A 27,767-nucleotide genomic window follows, 5' to 3' on the forward strand; every position below is an offset into this window, starting at 1 on the left:
TAAGGTGAAAATGTATGCTAATTATTCAGTTGGGATACATTAGAAATGCCATTATACAGTTTTCCTTTAATCATCATTATTAATTTGGTTTTAATTCACAGAAATGAAACAAACTCAGACATGTTATTAATTTCCATATCTAAAAAAAAAACAAAAAAAAAAACAACTACTTAAAATTTAAATTAGCTTTAAAAATGTATTTAACATTTTATTAAATTATACTTTTTATTAAAACAAAGAAAATGCATACTGGCACTTATTTTCAGTTAGGGCAATGACCCACCAGATCCAGCAGATAGCGCTAGATCTTTGTTTTAGTAAATTCACAATACAATACGGTACAATTTATTTTACTAAAACTATCAGCAGGGTGTCAGCAGGTTTGAATTGAATAAGTTTTGAAGGCCTTTTTGATCACATTCTCGACCTATCTTTAACTGAATATGTAAATCTATTTTTCTAAACGATTTTATAAAATAAGTCAAATTAAATACCTTAACTTTTGATAAAGCGCATCTCATTGGTGATTAAAATTGAAATAAACAAAATGTAAGCAACAACAAAAATAAAATACACACATAGCAGTTCCAGTTTCATCTTAAATCGCGGGAGATTTCCAGATGAACTCAGTTGCCACTAGAGAGCAGAATCGTCCCTCCTATTTGGAAGAAAGCTGTAAAAAGTCAAACTGGACCTTTTGCCTCATATGGGATGTACCCACAAGATCCCCGTTTAAAGCAACAATCAACCACACTAGCCTAAAAGTAATTACTGTCTCGCTTTAATTAGCCATGCACCTTGCTTCCATATCTGAAGCGGAAGAGGAAGACGAGGAACGAGGAGATGGAGCTCAGCTGCACAGTGCAAATTGATTCGAGGCACATTCTAATTGTTTCGCCAAGGCATAAACCAGAGAGCATTCAGGCGTGAGGCTAAAAATATGGCAGAAATTATGCCGACCATAATAGAATAATATAATATTCCTTTCAGAACAGACATTTTTTTTCCACCCATCGAAAAGAATCCAAATAGAAATACAGTAGCAACATTTTGAGATACTTAAATGACTGATACACGACGCTGTAATCATGCATAATAGAAGGAACCAGGCTATAAAAACATTTTATTTATTTATTTTTTTTTTTACAAAAGCATGCCACAGATTATTTATGAAGGCATTTGGAATATTTTTTTTAAATGTGTAAAAAAAAAAAAACACAACTGTGTATGTATCTTTTAATGGGACCGTCGATTGGCCTGAACATTGATGCATACAAAATAGGTCTGTATACAAAAATGTATCGATAAGTAGTTTTCATCTTGTGGTATGGCTTTGCATATTTCTTTGCTCAAAGTCTTCTTCCAACAGTGGATTGTGATAACTTCACCCCTGCCCTGTGGAGTTTGGCAGTGATGACTGGCTAATGTCTCCGGGTGTTTCTTCACAATGTTTCTGCCATAAACTGCTCTTGGATACCCTTGGTCGAGCTGTTCGACGTCTTTTGAAGACCAGTATTTTTTCTCGTTTTCAGGACATTCCAAATTGTTGTATCGGCTATGCCCAATGTTTGTGTAATAACTCGAATGGATTTTCCTTCATTTTGCATCATGGTTGCTTTTCTCCAGCTATCTGTCCTTCATGTTTGCTTAACAGCAAATGCAATTTTTACAGGTGAAACCCAAAGTGAAGAAGAAGCACTGTCCAATATTTAAGCAATTAATGTAAAAGTAGTCACATCTTCCAATACTTGGAAAATATGTGGGCTCAAACAAAAGCTGCTCGGTTCCGAGTTGTTTAATGCAACTAGATATAAATAACTTTTTTCTCATATTTAACTTTTGATTTGAAACCCAAATGTCTTCAATACTCAACAAAAACAAAGGAACCTGACGTTTTCAATCCAATGCTTTTGGAGGGTTCTGTAAACAGAAGAAAACTATTAATTCATGCATGACATTGACGTCAAAATTTTTCAAGAAAACAGCTTCTGAATATTTGTTCGGCATAGTGGAACTTTGACATGAGGACTCGTACCTATAGAAGATAATGCCCATTCAATACGTAGTTGTTTATTGTTATGATTGACGCGCATATAGTAGGAGGCTTTGTTATTTTGTTTGGTGGTCTTTTGTTCTGTAAAATGCTGTCGAAGAGAGCAGAACAGGAATGAGCTGGTTTGGTTCGATTGTGGGGTCAGACAGAGATAACATTTTGTCAAATGATGAGATGAGTCTGTCAGATAGCGTGCAATTGATAGCGGGGGAGATTAGAAAAAGAAGATATCGCCGTTGATTATCGATTCCCGTGTGACGAGGGTCAAATGGAGCGCACTTACTCAGAAGCGCAGCAGCGACGGTGGCAGATACTTTATTACAGGCGAGGCACGGAAGAACAGGGATGTCAATCAAGTGTGATCATATTCACTTGAATACGAGCTGACTTTTAAAGGGATGAAAAAAATAAATCTAAATTCATATAATTTTATTATTGTAATATTGCAGTTTATTTTCTGAAAATATGAATGGAACCTTTTTTAAACAATTTCTTTTTTTTAATTATGACACGTCTCATAAAATTAAAATGTTTTTTTTTAAATCCAATATTTGGGAAAAAGTACAACTTTATTGCCATAATATTATGGCTATTTCCTCTTAAATATTACTTTATTCTGATATTGTTCGAACAAATATGAATTCCCTTAACCCATTTCCCCCCCTTTATTCCCTCCAAATAAGCACTTTATTGACTTTATTCTTGTAATGTTACTGTTGTTTGTAAACTAATATCAAATTTCATTCTTAGATTGTTTAATAGTAAAGTATCATCTAAAAAAATAATTACGATAGTGCCTTGAAGTACAATTGCCTTTTTTCCGTTTTGTTTTTAACTTGAATTAAGAGCAAACATTTGAAATACTTTGTGTGCACTCCCGACCTCCTACCAATAGATGGCGAAAGCAAATTTCACAACGTCCACCTAACCATCAATTCACATTGGCTTGCTTGCAGTGGAAAGACAAAGTCAGCTGGTGGTGATTATGCGCCATTACGATGGTTTGTCTACCGCGAATAGGCACCACAGAAGAAGAACAAGAAGGAAGGTACGGTCATCTGTTAAGCACACATTTTCCATAAGTGTTAAGTGGAGAGCAAATTTGTTTGTTTTTATACAGTTTGAGAATATTAATTAGCGAACTAAACAAAAAAAGAACTATATCGTGTATATAATTCAAAAGAGAATATATAACATTTTTATACCAAATCGTATTTTCTTTAGGTCAGTCATTTTGTTTGCACTCAACTAAAAACACATTTGTCAAAAGATTTAGAGGATATATGTCACTTTGTTCATTTGCAAGGTCAACTTCCATCTTGAAATCATCCAACTAACTGCAGTGGGCAGAGAAAATAAACTTGTAAAATTATTTGACGTTTTTTTTTAAAAGGCAACCAATTAAGATTCAGGCCACGTAGTCCAACCTGATCGACTCATTAACTGATTCAACAGAACTAGACAGGAACTCCTAATCTGTTTTCCCTCACAAAACACCTGCTGAGGTTCCAACGTTAGGCCTGTAGGCTCTGCTGCGCTAATCTGGCTTTTCGTTTGCTCGCTATCTGAAGCATGCAGATCAAGGCAAACGTTTTCTTATTTGTCAATTAAATCTCGAATGCCACGTCACGCTCTGTGTCGTTTGCTTGTTAAACATCAAAACGTGGACCAGGCAATTAAAGCTTTTATTAATGGTCCAGGCAATGTTTAAGTTATATTTTAACCTTTTTAAATGGTAACTATTTCATTTATTTCGTGACAACACTCGAATCAAATCACTCTTAGGTCAAAACTTTTTCCAATGAAATGAATGGAAATGCCATTAATCCGATTCAGCCTTTTTTGTCAAGTGTTTTTCAATAAAAAAAAAAATAGCACTGTCTGAAATTGTACAGTACAAAAACACAATATTGAAATAATTTAATACATTATAAGAATTACATCATGATTTCATATGCTAATTCAACGGACATTGTGTTACTCCAACCGGTGCATGTGTGCTTTGGCCACTAGGGGGCATAAAATGCATACAAACATTTTAGGAGTGTGCATCTCTCCCATAAAAGCTGATTCGATGCATGTCTTGAAACCAGTGTTGTTTTTTGCAGGCATTTCAGATTTAATCTCAGTCTTTTGGACGAACATGCTTATTAGTTACCGTCACATTTAGTCATTCCTATTTGTGATAGTTTTAGTCAACATTCTATACCATGACTTGGGGCATTTTTTCGCTTTTGTGGTGCTGGAATGTCAAAGGCACCCCCTCATCCCCCCCCCAAGAAGAACCTATTTATTTTCTCCAGAATGGCGGAACCTGCCGGATGTTCCACTCGGGAGCAACTGTCCACTTCGTTTACTCTTCCCATTTGTTAGGCTGTTGTGTGAACGTCGCACACCATCTGCGAGTGTTTCCTGTCGCAAAATACGAGTCGGCTGGTTGAAAAATAAGATTTATTACATGCGTGAAAAGGGGTGGTCCTGGTGGTCCGTTTGACCTCCTTTTTGGTTTCACCTCGCTTCCTCAAATGGTAAAGAAAAACCAATAGAACTGAGGCCACGTTTACGATACTATATTTTTTCAGGAAGGGGATTGGATTTTTTTCCCCCTTCTTTTTCCTGACGTGTTTTCTCTTCGGAACGGTAATATAAAGAAAAAAAATATCTTCAAATTTAGTTTTGCACCCTTTTCAGTCTCTTCTTTTCAGTTTATTGATCAAGTATTGAAAACATTTAAGTTGTGTATTTTTTAAAGCACGTCCAAAGTCAGTCAGTTTATTCTCTACTGATGGTTGTTTAAAAACTCCACTTTTTAATATTTAAAAAAAGTCAAATGCATCTTTATTGTTGTAATATTTTGGCTTTTGTCGAGAAAAAAAAGTCTTGATATGACGTCATCCTCAAAAGTGGTAAGCCCACATCTCAAGTGGTGAAGAAAAATCACATTTTTAGATTTTATTGGTCGCTGTCTTGTTTTCTAATTGGAACTCAAGCAGTAAAAAAATAAATATATACCTACCGTGAAATGTAATGATTTTTTTTCTTTCAGACTCAATTCTCTTTTCCATTGTTGTCTTGTTCACTATTTGATGTTGAGAATTTTTTTTTCTTTATCAAATTTATTGATTTTCCTTTCTTGTATTTATTTGTCGCTTATCCAGCTTTTACAAAAAATTAAATCTTTATATGAATTGATTTTTTTTTCCTTCTTCCAGTCTTTGTCGTGTTTTCTATTCAGTTGCTGGGGCAGTAAGAGAACAAAACTTTTCTCCCCGCTAGTTTTTTTTCTATTTACCTCCTGAGCAGTTAAAACAATCATGAACCATTGATTTTTTCCCCCCCTTCCAGTCTCTGTCCTGTACCTTTTTTCCTGTCCAGCACTCTTCACGTTTTAACTATCATTTTTACAACACTTTCGCTGGCAATTGAAACATTGTCACCTGACCCCTTTCCTCTTTTGAGGCTGTTGGAGGTCCAGACGCATCAATGGCGGTAAACCCCGCCGGGGAGTGAGCTGGGCTCCATTGATCCACCTCTGAGAAGATAACCTGCTCACATTCTGGTGGCAACCGCGGCGACGTCTCCGCTGTAGAATTATTCATCGGGCGCGTCTAACCTGATGCTTTTTTGTGTTGAAATGCCAAACCAACTGGTTTCTATTCTGCACTACTGAAGAAGTGGTACAGTCGGAGTAAAGTACCATTCAAAGTGGAACGGCCAAAGCTTCTTCTTTCTCTTTTGGAAAAAAAATCTGATTCATTTTCAATGATTATTGAATATGTAAGCAAGAATCCCATCCATTAAAAAAACAAACAAAAAAAGAAAAGTGGTCACGTAGCGCAGTAGGAACACGTGACAGCTGCTGCTGCAGCGCTAATAAAGGTGAAATACGCTGAGTATTGATCATGTGACCATGTGATTGACTCCCCTGGGGAGCCAGAGGGGGGATGGCAGCCCCCCCCCCCCTCCACCACCACCACACCCGATCCCTCACGGCCCATATCTGCCCATATCGATCGACGCTCGCAGGCGGGCTGCAGCTGCACAACAACAGCAACAACAACAACAGCTGCCACAGACCTTTAACCCCTAATTGCTAGCTGATTGTTAGCATAGCAACATGCTAAAAATTCCGCTCCCCATCACCGAGCCTAACTTTTCGCTTTTCGATATTGTCACAATCCTCAAAAGTTTGAATATGAATGAATTTTTTTTTCTTTTGAACAGCTCGAGCGCGGATTAGTAAAAAGGTTTGACATTTCCTCTGTGAATGATACTTAACTTATACGTACCACACGACTTTGTTTGCCCCCCTTGCTGTAAGGATACCAAGCACAGTGATGACTCAGAGGACACTGTTGTAAAATAATTGCCAGTAGCGCTCGAGTGTCGAATAGAAGCAATTAAGTTTGACATTTGGCAAAGGTATTGAACCACTTTTTTTTTTTTTCTTCATAAATAGGGTTCTTGCTTTGACGTTCAATAATCAGTGACCATTTGACATTCAATAATTATCCGTTTAAAATTACTACTGCTTGAGCGCCGGATACAAACGTGACTGTTTAGCAAGTCCACTGAGAATCCTATTTGACTACTATACCAAATTTTTCAAATATTTTTGCTTTGACATTCAGCAATCCTTGAACATTTGAAGATGAATGAATGTTTGACACTACTTGAACGTCAAATAGAAGCAACGTTTTGCATTCCTGTCTGGTTATTACGATTTAATGTGTCCACACATCTCGGCAGACATTCGTATGCTAACGCTAATGTAAAACACTAAAATTATTATTTTGATAAATTAAAAAAAAAAAATTATCTATATTTTTTATTTCTGCTGAAAGCTAATTTCCCCATTGTGGGATGGATAAATATCTTATTTTGTCTTAGTTTAATGAAATACCAAATGATTTTACATATTGTCCAAAAGCGCATTACAAGACTATAAGCTGCCTTTGATTTTTTTCAAAGGTAAACAAATTAGGTTGGTTGAAGACCAAATTGTTTTCACCCTTAAAAAAAATGTCATCTTAACTGGAGACATTTTAAAGTGTCTTTGATGTTTGCAAACACAAACTAAAGACTGGAGACTAGAATTGTCACTAGTCCTCCAACTAATCTCGTGAATTAGCCCACCCTCCTGATCAGCTCAACAATCTGGAAACAAAAGGAAAATGAATGCCGGCTTCACTCCCTCCTTGTGCGGGAAATTTACGAGTTGCGAGGGCCGTCCCGTTCCCGTCTCATCGCTCCGTGTTACGACATGGGCAATGCATCACTTTTTGACAACAATAATCACGCTGTCACTCGCGTGTACCGCCACGGCGGTTAAATCACATTCCGTGTTGAAAGCGCTACAGTGCCGTGATGAAATATTCAAATGCCGGAGTGGATGGTTGGTAATAAAAATTTTTTTTTTAAAAAGCCCGGCCGGGCGCGATAAATGGGAATCACGGGGGGACGATTCCGGCGTAACGGATGAGGCCGGGAAACTAGGTCAGGAGCAGGTTTGTGGACGGGAGCCCCGAGTCGGGCATGAGGGGCCGGTTATGTCCCGCCTGTTGCCACTCTCAGATCAACTATACAGCCAGGACATTAAAACAAGGAGAACAAATCGAAAACGGAATTGCCTTTGATGTTCACAGAACACATGTGACGGTTCGGGTCGGGGAGGAGGGCGTGGCAGTTCTGTTTGTTACAGGTTCACGATCCACCCAGCCAGGCTCTCCTCCGGAGAAAGTGGGCGTCGGCTCCGGCGCACCTGCAGCTCGTTGCCGGCAATCAGCGCCGGCTTAAGAACCAGCCACGCCAGGAGTCCGACGCCGGATTATCTTGTCACCTCACGTGGTACTGGCTCATGTCTCGTCTTGTTTCCCGTTCGCCTGACTCGCCTTGCTCTCGTGCTTGCTTGACCCCTGCTCTGCCGTCTCCCCCCTCTAGCCGACCTGAACCCGTCTGGTCCCGCTCCGCACGCCAGCGCCTCCGAGATCCCGCCCGGCAAACATCCCGACAGCGCTCTCCGCTCCGCCGTGCTTCGCGCTACCACGCCAGCCCGACTTCGCCTCCCGACACGTCTCGCTCGACCGCACCCTCGTCCGCGCCACCCGGCACTGACCCGTCGGCTTCCTTCGACGCTGTCCTGGACGACGCCTGCCTTGCGGTGGACTCTCTCCAGCTCACATCCCCACTCCAGCCTTCAATAAACCCTGTTTCCCACTCACCTGTCGCTTTCGGGTCCTCCTTCCTTCCCACACGGTTCATTGAACCGCGACAGAATAATCCGGCCAAGTTAATGGACCCCGCGACCACGGACCCCCTGGGCGAAGCGCTTGCCCACCAGGGCAGCGTGCTCGAGCGCCATGATCGAATGCTGCAGGAAGTTCCGGGCTCCCTCCAGGCCATCCAACACCAGCTCTCGCACCTCTCTAACCAGGTGGGTTCACTCGCTCCCCCCTCCAACCTCCCCAGGGACGCGACCCTGGCCCCCCCGGCCGCCGCATTGCATTATGCGGGCGGTCGAGAGCCCCACGTTCCTACTCCCGAACCCTACTCCGGGGACTTGGGCTCGTGTAGCCAATTCTTACTCAGCACTTCCCTGGTTTTCGACCTCCAGCCCCACAGTTACGCTACCGAACGGGCCAGGATCGCTTATACCATCAACTTGCTTCGCGGCCGCGCCGCCAAGTGGGCAACCGCATTGTGGGAGGCGGCGTCTCCTGCGATGTCTACTTACGCGGATTTCAGCCAGGAGTTACGCCGTGTCTTCGACCACCCGGTGCAGGGGCGCGAGGCGTCCCGCCGGCTCCTCTCCCTCCGACAGGGTTCCCGCTCCGCGGCCGATTTCTCGGTGGAATTCCGCATCCTGGCCCACGAGAGCCGTTGGAACGAGCCGGCTCTCCGCGAGGCGTTTCTCAACGGGTTGACCGACGCCCTCAAGGACGAGCTGGCGATCCGAGACGAAACCACGACGCTCGAAGAGCTAATCGCCCTGGCCATCAAGGTGGACCATCGGTTGCGGGACCGGCAGGCTGATCGTTTCCGACGCCCCGCCGGAGTCGCCGCCCGGGCAGCCGTTCCCCGACCCGAGGTTCGCTCGCCATCGCCGGTTCAGCTATCCACCGGCGCGGAGGAACCGATGCAGGTAGGAAGAACTACTCTGGACCCTCTGGAGCGCCAGCGCCGTCGGTCCCATCAGCTCTGCCTGTATTGCGGCCTCCCCGGCCACGTCTTGATCCACTGTCCCAGTAACCCAAAAGAGCAGGCTCGTCGTTGAGGGAGAGCCCAACGCCGAGCCTGCTGGTCTCCGCTTCTGGCTCTTCTTCCCGGATGTCCATCTCCGCCCGGCTGCTGGGTCCACACACCCCCCGCTCGGTCACCGCGCTGGTCGACTCGGGGGCCGACGGCAGCTTCTTGGACCTGACCCTTGCCCGCCAGCTCGGCATCACCATGGAACCCATTCTGTCTCCCCGAAGGGTGGTCGCGCTGGACGGACATCTCATCGCCCGGGTCTCCCAACAGACCGCTCCCCTGACCCTCATCGTCTCTGGAAATCACCGGGAGTCCATCAGATTTTTTCTGATCCACTCTCCCCAGGTCCCCCTGGTCTTAGGTTTCCCCTGGCTCCAGACCCACAATCCCACCATCGATTGGAGGAGGTGCGTGCTGACAGGATGGAGTGAGTTCTGCCACTCCCACTGCTTGCGTTCAGCGGATCCGCCCCCTTCCTCTACGCTCCCCCCCCCCCCCTCCCCCTGACGTCTCCTCCGTTCCCCCGGACTACCACGACCTGGCGCAGGTCTTCAACAAGGACCTTGCCCGTACCCTCCCCCCCCATCGTCCGTACGACTGCGCCATCGACCTCCTCCCGGGGGCCCCCCTGCCCAACACCCGGCTATACAACATCTCCAGGCCAGAGAAGGAGGCCATGGAGACGTACATCCGGGAGTCACTTGCGACCGGTCTCATCCGCCCCTCGTCTTCTCCTCTGGGCGCGGGCTTCTTTTTCGTAAAAAAGAAGGACGCCTCGCTCCGCCCCTGCATTGACTTCAAACCATTAAACCAAATAACGGTCAAAAACAAGTCTTCGCTCCCCCTCATCGACCCGTCGTTCGAACCTCTATGTGAGGCCCAGATTTTCTCAAAGTTGGACTTACGAAATGCGTACCACCTGGTCCGCATCAGGGAGGGGGACGAGTGGAAGACGGCATTCAACACACCATTGGGGCACTTCGAGTATCTGGTGATGCCTTTCGGACTTACCAACGCCCCCGCCGTCTTCCAGACCCTCATGACAGACGTTTTCCGCGACATGCTCAACCGGTTCGTATTCATATATCTCGACGACATCCTCATATTCTCCCGCTCTCTCGCAGATCACCGCCGGCATGTCCGACTGGTCCTCCAGCGCCTCCTGGAGAACCGCCTCTACGTGAAGCCCGAGAAATGCGAGTTCCACGTCCCTTCGGTGCCCTTCCTTGGCTATATCATCGCCAGGGGGCAACTTCGCCCCGACCCGGCCAAGATCCAGGCCGTGGCGGAGTGGCCCCAGCCCACCACCCGGAAGGAGCTGCAACGTTTTCTCGGATTCGCAAATTTCTACCGCCGTTTCATCCGGGACTACAGTAAGGTCGCCAGTCCACTCACCGCGCTTACGTCCACAGCCACCACATTCCAGTGGACCCCGGCGGCCGCCCAGGCCTTCACCCACCTGAAGAAGGCCTTCACCAGCGCCCCCGTACTCCGGCACCCAGACCCCGCTCTCCAGTTCATCGTGGAGGTGGACGCCTCCGACACCGGGGCGGGGGCCGTCCTCTCCCAGCGGGATCCCGGTACCCAGGTAGTCCATCCGTGTGCCTTTTTTTCCAGGCGCCTATCCCCCGCCGAGCGAAACTACGACGTGGGCAATCGAGAACTCCTCGCGGTGGTATGGGCTCTCCAGGAGTGGCGGCACTGGCTCGAGGGCACCTCGACCCCTTTTTTGGTCTGGACCGACCACAAAAACCTGGCATACCTGCAGTCCGCCAAGAGACTCAACCCCCGCCAGGCACGCTGGAACTTGTTCTTGAGCCGTTTCAATTTTACCCTCTCCTTCCGCCCCGGCTCGAACAATGGGAAGGCGGACGCCCTCTCACGTCAGTTCTCGCCCCCTGCCAGCCCTGACGCTCCGGAGCCCATTCTTCCCTCGGCCTGTCTACTGGGGGCGGCCACCTGGGACATCGAGCAGGTCGTCCGCAACGCTCAGGAGCAGCAACCGGACCCGCGCCCAGTCCCTTCCGACCGCTTGTTCGTTCCCGACACCGTGCGGTCACAGGTACTGCAATGGGGGCACTCATCCACACTCACCTGCCACCCGGGGGTGGCACGCACTCTCCGCTTCCTCCAGCAGCGTTTCTGGTGGCCCCGGATGGCTAAGGATACCCGGGAGTTCGTGCGAGCCTGCTCCGTCTGCGCACGCGGAAAGGCCTCCCACGCGGTCCCCGCCGGCCTCCTCCAGCCCCTGCCGATTCCAAGCCGTCCATGGTCGCACATCGCCCTGGACTTTGTTACCGGTCTCCCTCCGTCCAACGGACACACAGTCATCCTCACCCTGGTCGACAGGTTTTCCAAAAGCGTCCACTACGTCCCCCTACCCAAGCTGCCCACCGCGCTTGAGACCGCCAAACTCATCACCCAACACGTTTTCCGACCCCACGGCATCCCGGAGGACATCGTGTCCGACCGGGGCCCCCAGTTCGCTTCACAAGTTTGGCAGGAATTCTGCAAGGCAATCGGGGCCACCGCCAGTCTCTCCTCGGGCTACCACCCCCAATCCAACGGCCAGACGGAGCGGGCCAACCAGGACCTGGAAGCCGCCCTCCGATGCGTGGTGGCCCGCAACCCGGACTCCTGGAGCGACGCACTACCCTGGGTCGAGTACGCCCATAACTCCCTCTCCACCACGGCCACAGGTATGTCTCCCTTCATGGTCTGTTTCGGTTACCAACCACCTCTCTTCAAGGACCAGGAGCATACCGTGGCCATTCCTTCCGTGGAGGAGCACCTCCGCCGGATCCGGGGGGTGTGGGCCGAAGCGAGGGCCGCCCTCATCCGAACAGCCCAGAGGACCAAGCGACTGGCTGATCGCCGTCGGTCCCCAGCCCCGGACTACGTGCCTGGCCAAATGGTATGGCTCTCCTCACGCGATCTTCCCCTACAAGTCGAGTCTCGTAAGCTGGCTCCTCGCTTTATCGGTCCCTTTCCCGTCGAAAGAATCATCAACCCATGCTCTGTTCGACTCAAACTTCCCGACTCCCTGAAGATTCACCCCACATTCCATGTCTCCCTCCTCAAACCGGTATCCTCCAGCCCTCTGAGCACTCCGGCGGCACCCCCCCCACCCCCCATGATAATAGACGACCACCCGGCTTACACGGTGGCAAAAGTCCTGGACGTTCGGCGCCGGGGCCGGGGCTACCAGTACCTGGTGGACTGGGAGGGTTACGGTCCGGAGGAGCGCTCCTGGATCTCCCGAAAACTGTTTTTGACCGACGCCCCCATCAGGGAGTTTTACGCACTTCACCCGGACAAGCCGGGTAGGACGCCAGGAGGCGTCCGTTAGGGGGGGGGTACTGTGACGGTTCGGGTCGGGGAGGAGGGCGTGGCAGTTCTGTTTGTTACAGGTTCACGATCCACCCAGACAGGCTCTCCTCCGGAGAAAGTGGGCGTCGGCTCCGGCGCACCTGCAGCTCGTTGCCGGCAATCAGCGCCGGCTTAAGAACCAGCCACGCCAGGAGTCCGACGCCGGATTATCTTGTCACCTCACGTGGTACTGGCTCATGTCTCGTCTTGTTTCCCGTTCGCCTGACTCGCCTTGCTCTCGTGCTTGCTTGACCCCTGCTCTGCCGTCTCCCCCCTCTAGCCGACCTGAACCCGTCTGGTCCCGCTCCGCACGCCAGCGCCTCCGAGATCCCGCCCGGCAAACATCCCGACAGCGCTCTCCGCTCCGCCGTGCTTCGCGCTACCACGCCAGCCCGACTTCGCCTCCCGACACGTCTCGCTCGACCGCACCCTCGTCCGCGCCACCCGGCACTGACCCGTCGGCTTCCTTCGACGCTGTCCTGGACGACGCCTGCCTTGCGGTGGACTCTCTCCAGCTCACATCCCCACTCCAGCCTTCAATAAACCCTGTTTCCCACTCACCTGTCGCTTTCGGGTCCTCCTTCCTTCCCACACGGTTCATTGAACCGCGACAACACATTTGTTAAGGTTTGCTTAAAACTGCAAAAAAAAGTACATTCGCTTCATGTTTACAAAATCATGCACTAAGATTATTTAAAGACTAAAATGATTTCTGACGAAAACACGTAAATTAAATTTGAAGATGACGCATTGTCTTTGTAAGAACGTACTTCTTGTTTTTAGAAAAATAAATAGTTTGATGTTTAAGAGTACTAAAGTAGCTAAGTATGTACCTACGCATATCAGATCAATAGGATGGCTTTAGACGGGTAAGATATTTAAAAACTAGTAAAAGAACCTTAATATCATACAGAGTCAGTGCAGCACGCTAGCTGTCTTTGATGTTTACAAAAACATCTACTAAGATTAAGTTCACAAAGTCGTCTTTGATGTAGTGTTTGTCAAGGACTAATTCACTTTGATGTTTCCATCACGTTTGTTTGCTACGTTGAAAATTGCCATTGATGTTTTCAAAGACACACCCTTGATTTGGACCGGCAGCTTTGTTGAAAAGTTCATTTGGTTGTGTCGACGTCAGTTTCAATTGTTTATCGTTAGCAACGCATCAGCTCGCTCATTTGTAATCATCAGCAACTTAACGACAAGTAGTCCCGCGCTCGGGCGAACGTTTCAAATGCTGTTTCTTGCGGTGGTGCAATGCATCAGGCGCTAATGCTCATGTCAGCCGCACGGTGTTGTGTCCCGGCCTAATGATGTCGGGAAAAAAACAAAACGACAACGCAGTTTTGACTTTGGAAGCGGGCCGCTGTGATTATCTGTCTCATAATGACGCCCATGACATTTCTTAATGATCTTCCTGCTCATTTGTCAGACGCCAGCATGAGGAGGAGTGTATGTGTGTGTGTGTGCGCGGTATAATCAACAAAAAAAAAAAAAAGATAATACCACTGAAGAAGACAACAAAGGACAAAACGATTTTTGTGTTATTTGTTGTGCTGCAATCAGAATGGGCCTATTATCCCAAGTCAATAGTTCAAAAGAGCCAGTGTGTGTTTAATTGTTTCTGCTGTGTCATTTCAAATCAATAGAAGTAAACTTTCTCAGGGTGCGTCTATGCGTGTGCGTGGATGCTGGATAGCATTTACGCTCAGGGGGGTTTAGAAGTCCTCGTGTGTATCAGTTCCAGTGTGTTTAAATAAAGATGAATATGAGATATCAACACCATAAGAAAAAAAGCTGGACTCCGAGCCATGAAGGCCATGGGTCGTCAGCTGTAGAGGCTCCGTAAAAGGACTGCGCTCTCAGTCGCCTGCTGGCTTGCAGGGACCCTGTGGCTTCATACAAGACAGCACTCCTGACCTCCAACCATCAGCTGCTGTTGATCTTGGCCCCAAGTTCCTAGATTTCTTCCAAGGCAAATTGGACTCCATCCAACAGAAGCTACTGGTACCTGTGCAACCAACTCATCCCCTGTCACACTCCGAAGCACCGCCTTCCTCTCTCGCCTCAGCCACAGAATGTTACATCCTCCAAGGAATACCCTGTGTGAAATCCAGGTCCAAACTGTGGCAGGGCTTTTACTTTCTGGAGACTGGATTTTCTATCGCTGGTCACCCGGGCCAAAGCATCCACTTGCTTCTTTGCCCAGACTCATTCGAAGTCCCTGCCTGCTTGCCTCCACTCTGTTGTCTCAAGGTGGAAATCAGACGTTTCTCTTTTAAATCTGGCACCGGTCCAACCTGTTTCAGAACTACATACGTCTCTCCCATCCTCAAAAATCATGTCTGCTCTGTGATTTTAATGATTTATGGCTAGTTTCCAACCCTCAACAAGATCCTGCAAAGAGCAGTTGTAATGTCAGATTTTTATGAAACCCTAAAATCTGCAAACATCAAAATCCTGAGCCTACCCACTCCATCCTCCTCAACCACCTCTAACTGGTACTGCTCTCACCTGGTTTCTGTCATATCTCACTAACGGGACACAGTAGGCCATCAGAAATGGCTTTGGTTCCCACTGTCCCCGTCAATCAAGGAGTACCTCAAGGCTCTGTCCTTGGGCCCCTCCTCTTCACTATCTACATGCTCCCCTTGATCGGATTACTCGCCAGCATGGACTCAATTTCCACTGTTAGGCTGAAGATCCTCAGCTCTAACTCAGCAGTACTCCATCCAGTCAGATTCGCTCCAGTCCCTTGTCAACTATCTTCAGGAAATAAAATCAAGAAGAAGAAAACAGAGCTCATGGTTGTGGCACCGAAAAGGATTGGGGATGTTGCTCAAAATCAATAGGAGTCATAAGGGACAGCATATCTTTTGTCGTGCCACGGTGAGGATAGGTATGAGTTTTTATTCAAAATCTAAAAGGTTCATAGTTGCAAGGGTGTGTTTTGTTGCAATGAGAGTGGATTGGGATATCATTAAAAGTCAATTGGGTGGCTACAATGCAAAGTTGTGTGCATGTAACAGGAGAAAAGGTGCTGACTCAGCTTACCCTCAAACGAGGACGACGTGGCAGCAAAGGTGAACGTCCCGCTATCTGCTGACCCGGCACTTAATGGGATACGTCGCCCGAGTCAGCAGAGGGAGCCGATCCCGGTATAGAGCTGTCCACTTTATCTTTGGCCTCTGGCTTGGCGCGAAAACCTTTCCTGGCCAGACAGTGATGAAGCACTGGAATGGAATGCCTGTGAAAAAAGGTCATTGCCTCCCCACACGCAAGACTCGGATGGGGCGAAACGGGACCTCCCCGGCTTCATGCACCAAACGCTTGATAGTGACGCTAACCTCCTGACAGTTTTCTTTTCCTGACATATTTCAGCACGAAGTAAGTAGAAGTCGGCATCGAAGTAGATCAGCAAAAAAAAATGTGGATGGACAGATGATTGTGAGCAGGATAAGCAGGCTGAAAATGGATGGATGGATGCTTGTGAGTGTGATAGGTGGTAAAAAAAAAAAAAAAAAGCATGGATGGATGTTTTCCTGCCAGATAAGTAGAAGAAAATAGATGGACGAATGTTTAGAGATTGAAACATCTCAAAGAATCGCACTTATGTAAAAGAAAATACTATTAAATATAATCAATATTGTGTAAAATGCATACTTCCACAAAAGCAGCAAGGAAAGGCACCTTGATTGTAAGGTTGGGATAAGATGTTTACACACCCCTGTTCAAATGCCGGCACAATCCCAATATCACCTAAAACTTTTACAACTCAATTGAAAAAAAAAAACATTTTGAATAGTTGAAGTAAAAATCTTCAAGTGTGGAGTCTGAAACAACAATCTTCAAAATTTGTAGACTCCTCGGGTTCTAAGACATGAAAACCACAGCTTCTTAGTTTTTGTACTGGTGCAAGCATCCTTTAGTATGCTTGGGAATTTCCTTCCATTGTCCAGGAAGCTAGGTGGCTCTGTTCACCCCCACAACGGCGCAAACACCTATTTCGAACTGCGCACATTGCAGAAAATATCAAACGAAAGAACACCCCAACTATACGGACAGTCTTTGTGCCAGACTTGGGCTGGGTATGAAAATGTGTGTCCTTGCCAACCCTCAGATGACATTAGTTGCATAATGTGAGCATTTTGGGCTAACAAAAAACATCGAACATTGTTAACCTATTAATGTTTGACTGATTAAACGACTGCATGAACGATGACATCCACAGACTGAATTTGGGCCACAAGCACTGGGATTTTCCATGAAGGGACTGCACCTCATGTAATAATCATCACATCTATCTTTTTCCCGACGGGAAAAAGCAGACGTGTTATTGCCGCCGTCATGGCTGCTTTAAGTGGGAAGATGTTGAAAGGTGACAAAGGTTTGTGTGGTGTCTTCAGAGGGGCCTCTTCCTCTCAACAAGGTGTCTTGTCTGCCTCCGTCTTCCATTTCAGAGATACACACACTCGTGCACACGGTAGCTTTTCTAACCAGTAATTTTTCAATTGGGTGACAAAATTTGAAGGGAGTAAAAAATAAGCACTTAATTTCTATTTATTGGAGTTTGTTTGGTGGATGGGTAGGTAGGCAGGTTGGAAGGCAGGCAGGGAGTATGTCTGTCAGTCAGTTAGTGATGTAGTCAAGTAGGTAGATGGGTACCCTGGTAGTTAGTTTGGAAGATTATTAACGCATTGAATCCCAGCCGCTTTCACGAGAGGAAACACCTCAATCACAGCGGTTTTTTTTTCTGGATTTTGACTGATTTAGGCTTACATAATATTGTGTTCTAAAGATATAAAAACATGGAGCTCTGGCGCAAAAGGCTAAGACGTATAAATACGTCTTTGGGAGGCGGGGATTACAACTTTCAAAATGTATATATACGTTTTATGGATTGAATGAGTTAAATAGCTGGATAGTTGATTAATAACTTTTTTTTTTATGTAGTAAGAGCGACAACCACACTCCACCGCGTAGGCACTATTACAGCTGTCACAATTTAGGTATTTTTGCACAGTAGATTATATTGTTCACTCATTAACTTATCAAATACTTCATTGCTTTGAGATAATTACAACAGAAGCTGGTGGCTCTTGTCTGCACTTTCTGTTGATCCATGTTGTGATGGGTTGGTTATTGTGTATCAGCGCAGTGCATTATGGGACATATTGCTTTTCCAGTGAACATTTTTTTTTCTTTAAAAGCTGCATTGTGGAATGCATTGTGGGCACAACAGTGAATTGAACCTCTCCTGACTACATATTGGAGCAACACTACAAAATAGCAAACCCACTATACGGGACACTGTAGCAGAAGAGGGACTGATTCTTCTCCTCTTCGCTGACTCCTCGATGATGGCGGAAGACCAAAAGACTCACAACCTGCTCTGAGGATGGAGACCACCTGCTGGGCTCACATCCAGTGCCGCCTCTGACTTATTATCCTCTTTAAAGCGGCCAAAGGTTACGCTGTGTGTGTGTGTGTGTATCTGTTTGCCTTGTGTACGTTTGTGCAATGCATTTGTCCGCCCACAATCCTCACGAGGGCCCTGCCAGGCTCGCTGCCAACTCTAAGCACTCTTATTTAGAGTGATGCATTTCCCTCGGCTTCCCTACTGGAGTGGACCCTCCATCAAACCTACACGCACACACACACACACCCCCACGCTACAAGTGTGTATTGCAGGCAGGAATTGGAGCGGACACTCCGCGCGTGTGTGTGTGTGTGCTGTATCAAGGGGAAGTTCTCTTAGGCAGGCTGCTACATACTGAACGCAGCTAAAATTCAAATAACAGTCTGTTCAGGGATGCCAATCGACCTCTCTAAGGAGTATTGCGGTAACATAAAAAAAGACGAAGCATTTTTATTTTAAGTGTTGCATGTTTTTTTTTTTTTTCAAACTTTTGATAGTAACATTTTGTTCCGTAAACTAACAACCACACATTCCCCCGGCCACTCTAAACGATAAAGAAATATATTCCGTCCGTAAATAATCACAATCAAACAAAAACAGTCCTCCAAATCAAAGAAAACGTGTTCTTACTTAATTTGTTTACACGTCACTGCCAGTTAAGTTGAACGCCAAACTGGCCCGTAATACAAATTAAATTAAATTAAATTTTAATAATAAAATGTAAAGCCCAGAATGTTCAACCAAATCTTATTTTCACAAAAGTCCGCTGTCTTCATGCTAACATGTGAAATGCAATAATGACATTATGAATTAATGAAAATTTGCATAAACGCTACAATAATTGTCAACCTTCAAACACTTGCTACTTTAACACACACAAAGTAGTAACACCTGCACCAATGCTTACATTTATAAATTCTGACTTATTGAAATAGTAACAACATAAGTAGCACGTAAGTGTTTGCGTGTCTGAAATGTTTCAGAGATAAATCTCGCCAAGTAAGGGAGTCCATGTATGATGAAATAAGAAAAAAAACAAAACATTAAAAACTGATTTTTGGGCCAGACAGACACACACACGCGCCCACGCCCCTACCTGTATAAAAGTAAAGCGAGATAAATCCGTGAGAGAGGAGACGTGGCAGGCATGAAAGATGAGCGCGTGGGACGGTCTGAAGCGTCCCTGAGAATTTAGGCTTTGAAAGCAGCTCATTCATATTTGAATCACAGCACCGGCTCAATTAATCATGGCACAGTTTAAGGGTGAAAGTGATGAATATTCACACACCGAGCCGTTCGACTTCTGACCCCCGCCGGATAATATTCCCACGCATCCCCACCCCTCAAGGTCTTCCAAGGCTGTTTCTTCGGTGGCCGTGCGTGCTCAAGATGTCTGCGTTTCCATACAGCAGCGTTTTGTTCGAGGTCTTGAAGGATGACTTGCTTTTGTACATTTGTATCAAATATGTCTGTTTGATTCTATAGATTTCAGTCCTATTCCATAAATTAAATTAATTAAATTATTTTGATTTCAGGTGCTTTTATCGTCTTATGCGCTTACTTGATTATTTATTTTTTTACAGAATTGTTTTTATTACATTTTTTTCTGTTTTAACATTTATTCTTGTGGTTTGCGATTTGAATTGGACTGTGATACGTGTTTACATTATGCAAATATATATTTCCATCTTGATTTGCTTTTCTTTTTATTTGCTGTATTTGAGGGTAAATTTCTTTTGGTCACATTTCCTATTTTGTTTTGTTGCTGAAATGCCATTTTTTTGAAGGAACGAAAAATTATTTGAATTCATTTTAGATTGTTAAGTTTTTTTTTCCGAGGAAAAAAGGGGAAAACTAGGTTAATGCTAATGCATCATGGGAAACACCGCAAACAACATCAAAAGGGCAATTATAATGATATAGTAAATTGGTTTGAACACAAATGGTGCAGCAATATAAGTAGATAGACATTAAAACAATATTCACTGGCATATATTCTTTATCCTCTGTAAAAAAAAAAAAAAAAGACTATTACTGGTGCTTTTTAGTCATATCCAAAATTACAATTTTATTTTCTTTATTTAAAAACACATGACAAAAATGGTTGGGCTATATTCATAGCTTTTCCATTCATTTCAATGGACGGGGAAAAAAAATCACCTTCTGTAGATTTAGTTGAACTGTTAAAAAGCGTAGAGTAAAAGTCGGTGAGTCCGCAGCGTCCAGGTCATTTGTTACGGCAAAGCCTCCTTCTTGGCGTCCCGGCCCACTTGTGCAGTCGAGCGACCTGCGCTTCTGACCCACTTTCCGACCTCATCAGTCACGCCAGACTCCCGTTCATTTCCCAAGAAACCAATTAAGTCCCGCTGGGCTCCTCTGTCATCATTACCCCCCCATCCCCCCCCACCCACCTCCTTTTTTGCCCATTTGAATATGTCATCATCGATGACGTAACACTTTAAATACGGCACAGGATGAGATTCTTACAAGGTGTGATTCACACGGGCCAAGGGTGGGAGGTGTTCCGTTGTTTGGCCTACCCAACGAATTACCATGTGAGAGAAGAACAGCGCCACCTCATGACCTCGCTGGAGGCAGTCAGACTGAATTGATTTTAAAGCTTTACTCTCGGGAGCTTTGAAACGGATCTGTGGGCCCAAAGCAGCCGCTTTAACGATGCACGGAAAAGCCAGTTTATTCCACTGTTGCTGTTCCGTTTAGACTAGTGGCGGCGCATAGAAGATATTGTAAAGCTCATTTTTTATTTTACTTCCCGCTTAAAGATTGGGTTTGCAGTTCATAAAAAAAAAATAAAAATAAATAATAAATAAATATATATTTTGTCACATTTGTTAAAACCGTCAATCTCACCTGATTGTAGAACATTAGTAAAATGATTTGATCGAGCACACGGATTGTGGGCACACCCTCACGTTGACCTCTTACCTTGGGCCTCTGGAGCTTTGCTGAAGCCATGGCGGAATAGCCAGATCTGTGAAATAAAAAACACAATTGTCCATCCTTTGTTTGCCAACAAGAAACGGGCCGAACACTCAGTAAACAGAAACATTTTTGCTTGACAAGTGAGTTTATCATCTCTTTGTTAGATTTTGAATTCATTTTATGTCCCCCCAAAAATTAACTGATAGATTTAGTGTTTTAGTAAAACTCTATTGCCAGGAAGTCATGCTAATAATGTAAAATATAGCAATGTCGGCTTGTTTACCATGCTAATGCTAGCTCAGTATTGCTAGCATTGCTAGTTTGTGGACTTGACCGTTCTAAATGCTCATGTTCTGCAACTTTGGTCATTGACTCAACACACACACACACACATTAGAAGTTGAAAATCAAGGAAAGAAACTTGAATGTGAAATCCATGAAGCTGAATTGGATTTCCCACGGACGTTGATGATTGGATGCCGGCTTGGAAGAACGCCACGGGTCGATAGTTTTGTCAACAACTTTGCTGACGAACAACACGTCGAAACAGCGAGTCCCTTCGCTACCTGCCCCAAACCCCGATCCAAGTATCAGATGATTAAAAAGACACAATTCCCTATTGATTTCCTGCTGCAGGCGCTCTGGCATGGCACACTTGTTTTGTTTATTGCGAATCACAACAGAGCAAGCGCAGTGGGGAAAGAGAGTCATTACAAATGCAAATTTCCAATAAGTGCCTGCGAGCTCTTGTGCAGAAAAAAAAAAAAAAAAAAAAAAGTCCTCTGAAGGATATAATTACAGCGCTGCCTTGATTACCTTTTACAGGCGGACCGACGCCCCCGATTCGGCCCAGCAAAGCAAACCAACGGAAAAAGTGCCCGCCAGCGTGACATTTGAATTAAACTGATTACGACGTCGGAGGCGGGGTCGAGGGGGGGGGGCGGTGCCGGAGTTTGAAGTGGCTCCTCTCGGAATGCTTTATTATCGCTCTTAAAATGCAGCGTGACCGCGCTGGTTTTCGCGACACCAGGCCATTTATTCCTTTTTCATGATGAGCATCCTTGCAAACGTTCAGCCGGGAAAACCGGCGAGCACGCGTTGCGAAGCCTCGACGAAATACATTGGAGGTTTTATAAAGTTCATTTAACCTCTGATTGAAAAAAAAAAATGTTACTGTCATTTACGATGTACGAGACAACTCTTGTTAGTGTACCAAAAGAATAATTTGTACATTGTTCATTTTTGTGAATGTTTTTTTTTTTAATTTTGGAATTTGTTATTATTAATGTGTTTTTTTTAAACTCAAGCTTCACAATTGTATATTTATCTCAATAAACCTATGGTTGGCTGCATCTATCTATGGTTGCAATCTGCTTTTTGTAAATTATTTGCGTGCTGGAGCCTATCCCAGCTGTCTTCGGGCAGTAGGCAGGGTACACCGTGAACTGGTTGCCAGCCAATCGCGAGACAACCATCCGCTCTCACAAACACACTTAGGTGCAATTTAGAGAATCCAAATCAACCTATCATGCATATGTATTTGTAATTGTTTTTACACATATGTAAAATTGGATTGACGTTTGAATTTTTTAAAAACTTGAAACTTTTTGTCCATTATTAAATTTTTTAAATGTATTCATTTGTTTCATTCAGCAACTTCATTTTTGCTTTTAGATTTTTTTTTTTGACAGGCAGACAATTTCTTTGTACTTGATTTTTTAATTGTTCCGGCAATACATTATTTATTTTATTATATTTATTTTAAATTAATTGCATTTACTTTGTGTGTAATGGTATTAAGTTAGTTAACGTGCTTGAAGCCTTGTATCTCCAAAACCATCATTCTTCAGGAAAGCAAAAAAAAAAAATCGACTTGCTTGTTGAGCCATTACAAGTGCGCCCACAATCCTCACGAGTGTAGATGAGTTAGTTGGTTAGCTCGTTCAGCTGTTCATCCTTTGCCAGTGGTTAGTGTTTAATTCACTTTTCATTTTGTATGGCTTTACGCTTGTGTCATGTTTCATCCTAAACGATAATGACTTTGATCGAGATTGTGACTTTTATTTCACATGTTAAAAAAAACAAAACAACTTTGATGATGCCAGCCAGATTGACGACCAAGTGGCTCCACTTTAAAAAGCAATCTGGCTTTGTAACTGCCGTTTACAGAACAGTCAAATGGACCAAAAGAACACTGATTAAAAAAGCAGCCCTCACTCAGTTCAATAGACGCTTCAATAGAATCCTTTCATCCACTCTCTTCAGTAGCGTTGTGACGGCGGAGGCGCCAGCGTGCTCATTGTGACCTTTCTGCGTTTGGCTGCCAAGTCAGATAACGATGAGGAGGAGGAGCCAGCCACTTCCACGCTGGGGAATGGAACAGAGTTGGAGCTAGGCGCATCACTGGGAAAAGCTTTCGGAGAGAAGAGTAGAAGATGGACCACTGCTGCTTTATTCCCTTTACACACACACGCACCCCGCACACACACGCACACACACACAATATGAACAAAGTGAATATTGGGCAACTGACTTGTCAATCGCAACTCACAGTTGCGTTGATTTTTCACTTGACTCATTCCTAGTACGAAAAGGCAAATTTATTTGTATTGCTTATTTCGTTACAGTGCCTTACATAACACATTCAAAGCATTACAGAAATAAAATAAAATAATTTAAATAATTAAGATTAAAATGATTAAAATCAAGCACCATTCTAGATAAATTAAAAGATAGTGTGTCCAATTTCTTGATTTTTGTCAGAACTCTAGCAGCATTTTTAATCAGGCGCAAGGATGCGGCAGACGGTGTACGCCAAATGACCCATTTCACTCCCGCAGCGAACTTGAGAATTTTGTGACAGAAAGTAGATTAGATTTGAGACCTGGTGAAACCAGGTCTAAGTTGTTATTACCGTTATGGTAACAAATAAATTGCAATATCTCATCTCTCAATGTTGTTAGAAGTGAAGTAAATGTGCTCGAAACAGGAAGTTGATGCACATGATTTGCCTTTTCGTGGGCCACATAAAATGAAGTCCAGGGCTCGATCTGGCCCCCCAGGCCTTGGGTTTGACACCTGTGTTATAAACACTCTTTGCATGTACCGATCTCCTGCACAGACTCTAGCGAGGGAAGGTCCGAGGGGAGACACGTCAATTGCCTGGGAATCAAGTCGGCTGTGTTCACTCCCACAACGGCGCAGCTGCCAAATTTCAAATCTGTCAACCAAAATGCAACAATAAAAGAAAATTCCAGCCCTCGCTGCACTTTGCGCTAGACGTTCGCTGGACAAAAGAAATAGGGCGCCTAGTGTGTTTTTTAGTCAGTCAACGTGTCAGCCATAACATACAGCACCCATGATTGATGGGTTATTTGACACACTTCAGATGTGAACATTGGTTTTGCGACATGCCAGTCATTAAAAAAGACAGTACCATTGATTGGTCAGCTACTTGACTCCTTCCCAAAGCGAACATTGATCAGGCTACATGTTATTATTCATTTCCCTCTACTGCATTATCTACTGTATTTTTGTAGAACGGATGGGTTGATTGTCCTTCTGAAACTAATAAAGGAATATTATAATCACTTATAAAGCAAAGCATCATTGATTGGTCGGTCATTCAACTCGTTGAACCCGTTCCCTCAGCAAACATTACTCAGCCTACACCTCATTCATAATGCAGAGCACCATTAATTGACTTGTCATCTGGTGAATTCCTCAAACATCGATCGGCCATTTCAATCATCCATTATGTAGATATAGTCCAGTCTATCTATCTATATCGGTTATTGCACCAGGAACCCAGGAAGAAGTGATTCATCCCCTATTTTTTAGTGTAGCGTATTTCATAATCCATTTGTTTGATGTGATGACAGAAAATCAATCGAATACATGAAAACATTCGCAACTTTTCAAATCCTTCAAGTGTGTGTGGCTTATAAATCAAAGCCCTTGCTTGTGATAATGTGTTTACCGCTTCCTCCTGCAGCTGACGCATGAAAATATGCTTTAGAGCCGCCCTGCTTCGAGCAAGCATCACGCTTTATTATATATGCACGTATATGAGGGTCTGACAGCGACCCACGGGTGTGCGGGGCTTCTCTTTTGACACATCAGCCCTGTCGGTGAAACCACGCGAGCCCACCAGCGCTGGCTCCCCCGACCTGTTATATTGCTCGTTCAGCCAAACACTAAGCGTTACATGATGTGCTCATGGCGTACAGCTGCCCGTCTGCGCTGACCTGCATTCTGCTGATGTTTACTGACATGCGGAGAACGACTTATCAGGATGCCCCCCGGCAGGCTTCTTCCTGCAACCACCTCAAGATGTTTTGTTGCCTCCCGCTTGAACATGAAGCTGCTTCTCTTACAGCTTGTCACTCCCCTGACTCGTTTTTACTTTCCAGTGAAAGCAGAAATGAGTGGAACAAAACAACCCACTACATCAAAGGAACAACATCAGCAGAGGGCATGTCTAAACCGTCTTCAACATGTCTTCTTTTCCGAAAATAAAGCCATGCAAGGTGATGGTGATGCTGTGTCACTCAAGTGGTGGAGGTGGTGGGATCGCCAGTCACAGTTGAGCCACATGACAATCCTGGGGGGAAAAAAATGCTGCAACTTCATCACATGGTTTTGATGTGTCACTGCCCCATGTGGCCACCATGTAAGTGTACTTTAAGGGCCTGGACCTAAACAAATTTAACCAACTACTAATAAAACAATCAAAAAATTTCCATACCAACTAAATTATCTGACATACAATCTACCCCCCCAAAAAATAAAAGAAGAAAACAAGGAATAAAAAAAACAACAACTAATAACCAACCAGTTAACTAACGATCTAACCAACTTACTAAACATTCATGCGTTCTCTATACTACTTATTCTCATTGTTATCAAGGATTAGTTCAAAAACTAATTAAGCCAACTAATCAACAATGAAAAGACTAACTAACTAAATAGCATATTAAACAAACTGACGAAAATAAATGAAGAAAGTAATCAATTTAACTAGCTAATTACAGCCACAGTATGAATGAACACATTAAATAATTAAATAAAAAATAACTAAATAAACTAACAAGTGAAATGAAAAAAGTGAACTAACTAGCAAACCAACAAGGAACTTACCAACTAACAAACTAAAATAAATGAAGAAAGTAATCAATTTAACGAGCAAATAACAGCCAAGAAAATTAGCTAACAAACTAATGAATTAAACAAACTAAACAACTGACAAATGATGAACAGACAAAATAACTAGCAAGGAAGTATGAATTTAAGTAACGAAGCAACAAAATTCTGAATAGGCTCACTAAAAAAATGTTACAAATAACCAACCACGAAAGAACAAATGCCTTAATGACCTACTAAACTAACTAGCAAATTCAAATAGCCACACAATAAATGGATGAACAATCTAACTAATTCAACAAAGCAATTAATTAAAATTACTACAGCTGAGTACAATCTATATTTTAATAGCATCAGATGGATGAGCCCACCCCACAATTTACTTTACAATTTGTCCGAGTATACGCTCATGCAAACACCACACGTCATCGCCAAATCTTGCCCAATGGCGAGCGGAATGCTAACACAAGCACATTAACGCGCTTTCCGATGAGATGATCCTCCTACGCTCCTAGAGAGCCTCTCATTAAGCGCAGCTTGTTCTCAGGGCCGATGCATCAGCGTGAGCATCATTCTGCATTCAGCCTGTCAGAAACGTCAGCATTTATCTTGTCACTCGGGAAAAACACAACAACACGCCGCCTAATACAAATGGACTTGGACACGAATTTATATGTTAGTGCCTTCCCTCGATACCAGTCCCCGATTTACTACATTCATCAGCCTGTCAACCAAGTCAGTGATTCCAGAATTTTGGTGCCGAAGCAGGATTTGCGTCAACGCTATCGGGGGTTGTTGAAGCCGTTACGTGTGGCACGGGGGGGTTGGATGAAGACACTTGAGAGAGTGTATTTTGCGTTCTCTTTATATCGAACCACAACACACTTCAACAGACGAGATACGACGTGACCGCGCCAGTTTCACTGAAGGCATTTTCCGACTAGCATAAAAAACAAAGGACCACAAAAAAAAGTACAGGAATCCCTTTAGTAATTAATTCCCGCTCACCTGCAACAGACGAGATACGACATGGCCATACCAGTTTCGCCGAAGGACCCCTTGAGCTGCCTTCACCTGCCTGCATAGATTTCCAAGTACCCCCTGACCCAAACTATTTACTTTGCAGCTCTTCTTGTAATGTCGAACACAAATTAGACATTATGAAATATTAGCAAAATAAAAAGTAAATCAAAATATAGACAGGCAAAAAGGACTGTTCATCCCACACGAGGCTTAAAAATGTTTGTTTTGTCAGGTGAAAGCTTGTTTTGTGTGGATAGTGGTGTGCCAGCTCAGTTGTGGAGGAAAGCGGGTGCGAAGCTTATAAGGTTTGGCAAACTTATGAAACTTCGTGTGTGTGTGTGTTTTAACTCTCGACGTGACTAAACTAGCCAATCAAAGAATGTAGAGACACAATGTGTGACTGAAGGATGTGTCAACCGTTAGTCACAGAGGCTCGTGGGATAAAATAAGGCTCTCACCAATTTTATTTTAGAAAGTAATTAGAAGGCTCGCTACTTCATTTCAAGGAATAGAATTTTGGTGATTGAGATAAGTTGACACCCCCCCCCCCCCGAACAAAAAATATTACAA

The 27,767-nt window shown here is 44.5% G+C and overlaps 1 protein-coding gene and 1 long non-coding RNA gene across 4 annotated transcripts in view; one reads left to right on the plus strand and one right to left on the minus strand.

Moving 5' to 3' along the window:
* Positions 1-1,247: 1,247 nt before the first annotated feature.
* LOC148334624 (uncharacterized) lies at positions 1,248-27,494 on the minus strand. The gene is made up of 4 exons (XR_015844038.1): positions 27,183-27,494; positions 23,250-23,490; positions 21,036-21,081; positions 1,248-1,920 (listed from the first exon to the last, which is right to left on the minus strand). It is a non-coding gene; the product is annotated as an uncharacterized LOC148334624 (long non-coding RNA).
* The window catches only part of LOC148334625 (alpha-1,3-mannosyl-glycoprotein 4-beta-N-acetylglucosaminyltransferase C-like), an 84,329-nt gene continuing 83,993 nt past the window's right edge, over positions 27,432-27,767 (plus strand). For 2 of the 3 annotated variants that reach the window (XM_088298046.1, XM_088298045.1), the window contains exon 1: positions 27,432-27,502. The gene's annotated coding sequence lies outside the window, so the exon portion shown is untranslated. The remainder of the gene's footprint in view (positions 27,503-27,767) is intronic. The other variant, XM_088298047.1, reaches the window with a different exon arrangement.

This window comes from Idiotropiscis lumnitzeri, chromosome 6, assembly GCF_059441095.1.
Source record: "Idiotropiscis lumnitzeri isolate Australia: NSW breed Sydney's pygmy pipehorse chromosome 6, RoL_Ilum_1.0, whole genome shotgun sequence".
Taxonomy (NCBI): domain Eukaryota; kingdom Metazoa; phylum Chordata; class Actinopteri; order Syngnathiformes; family Syngnathidae; genus Idiotropiscis; species Idiotropiscis lumnitzeri.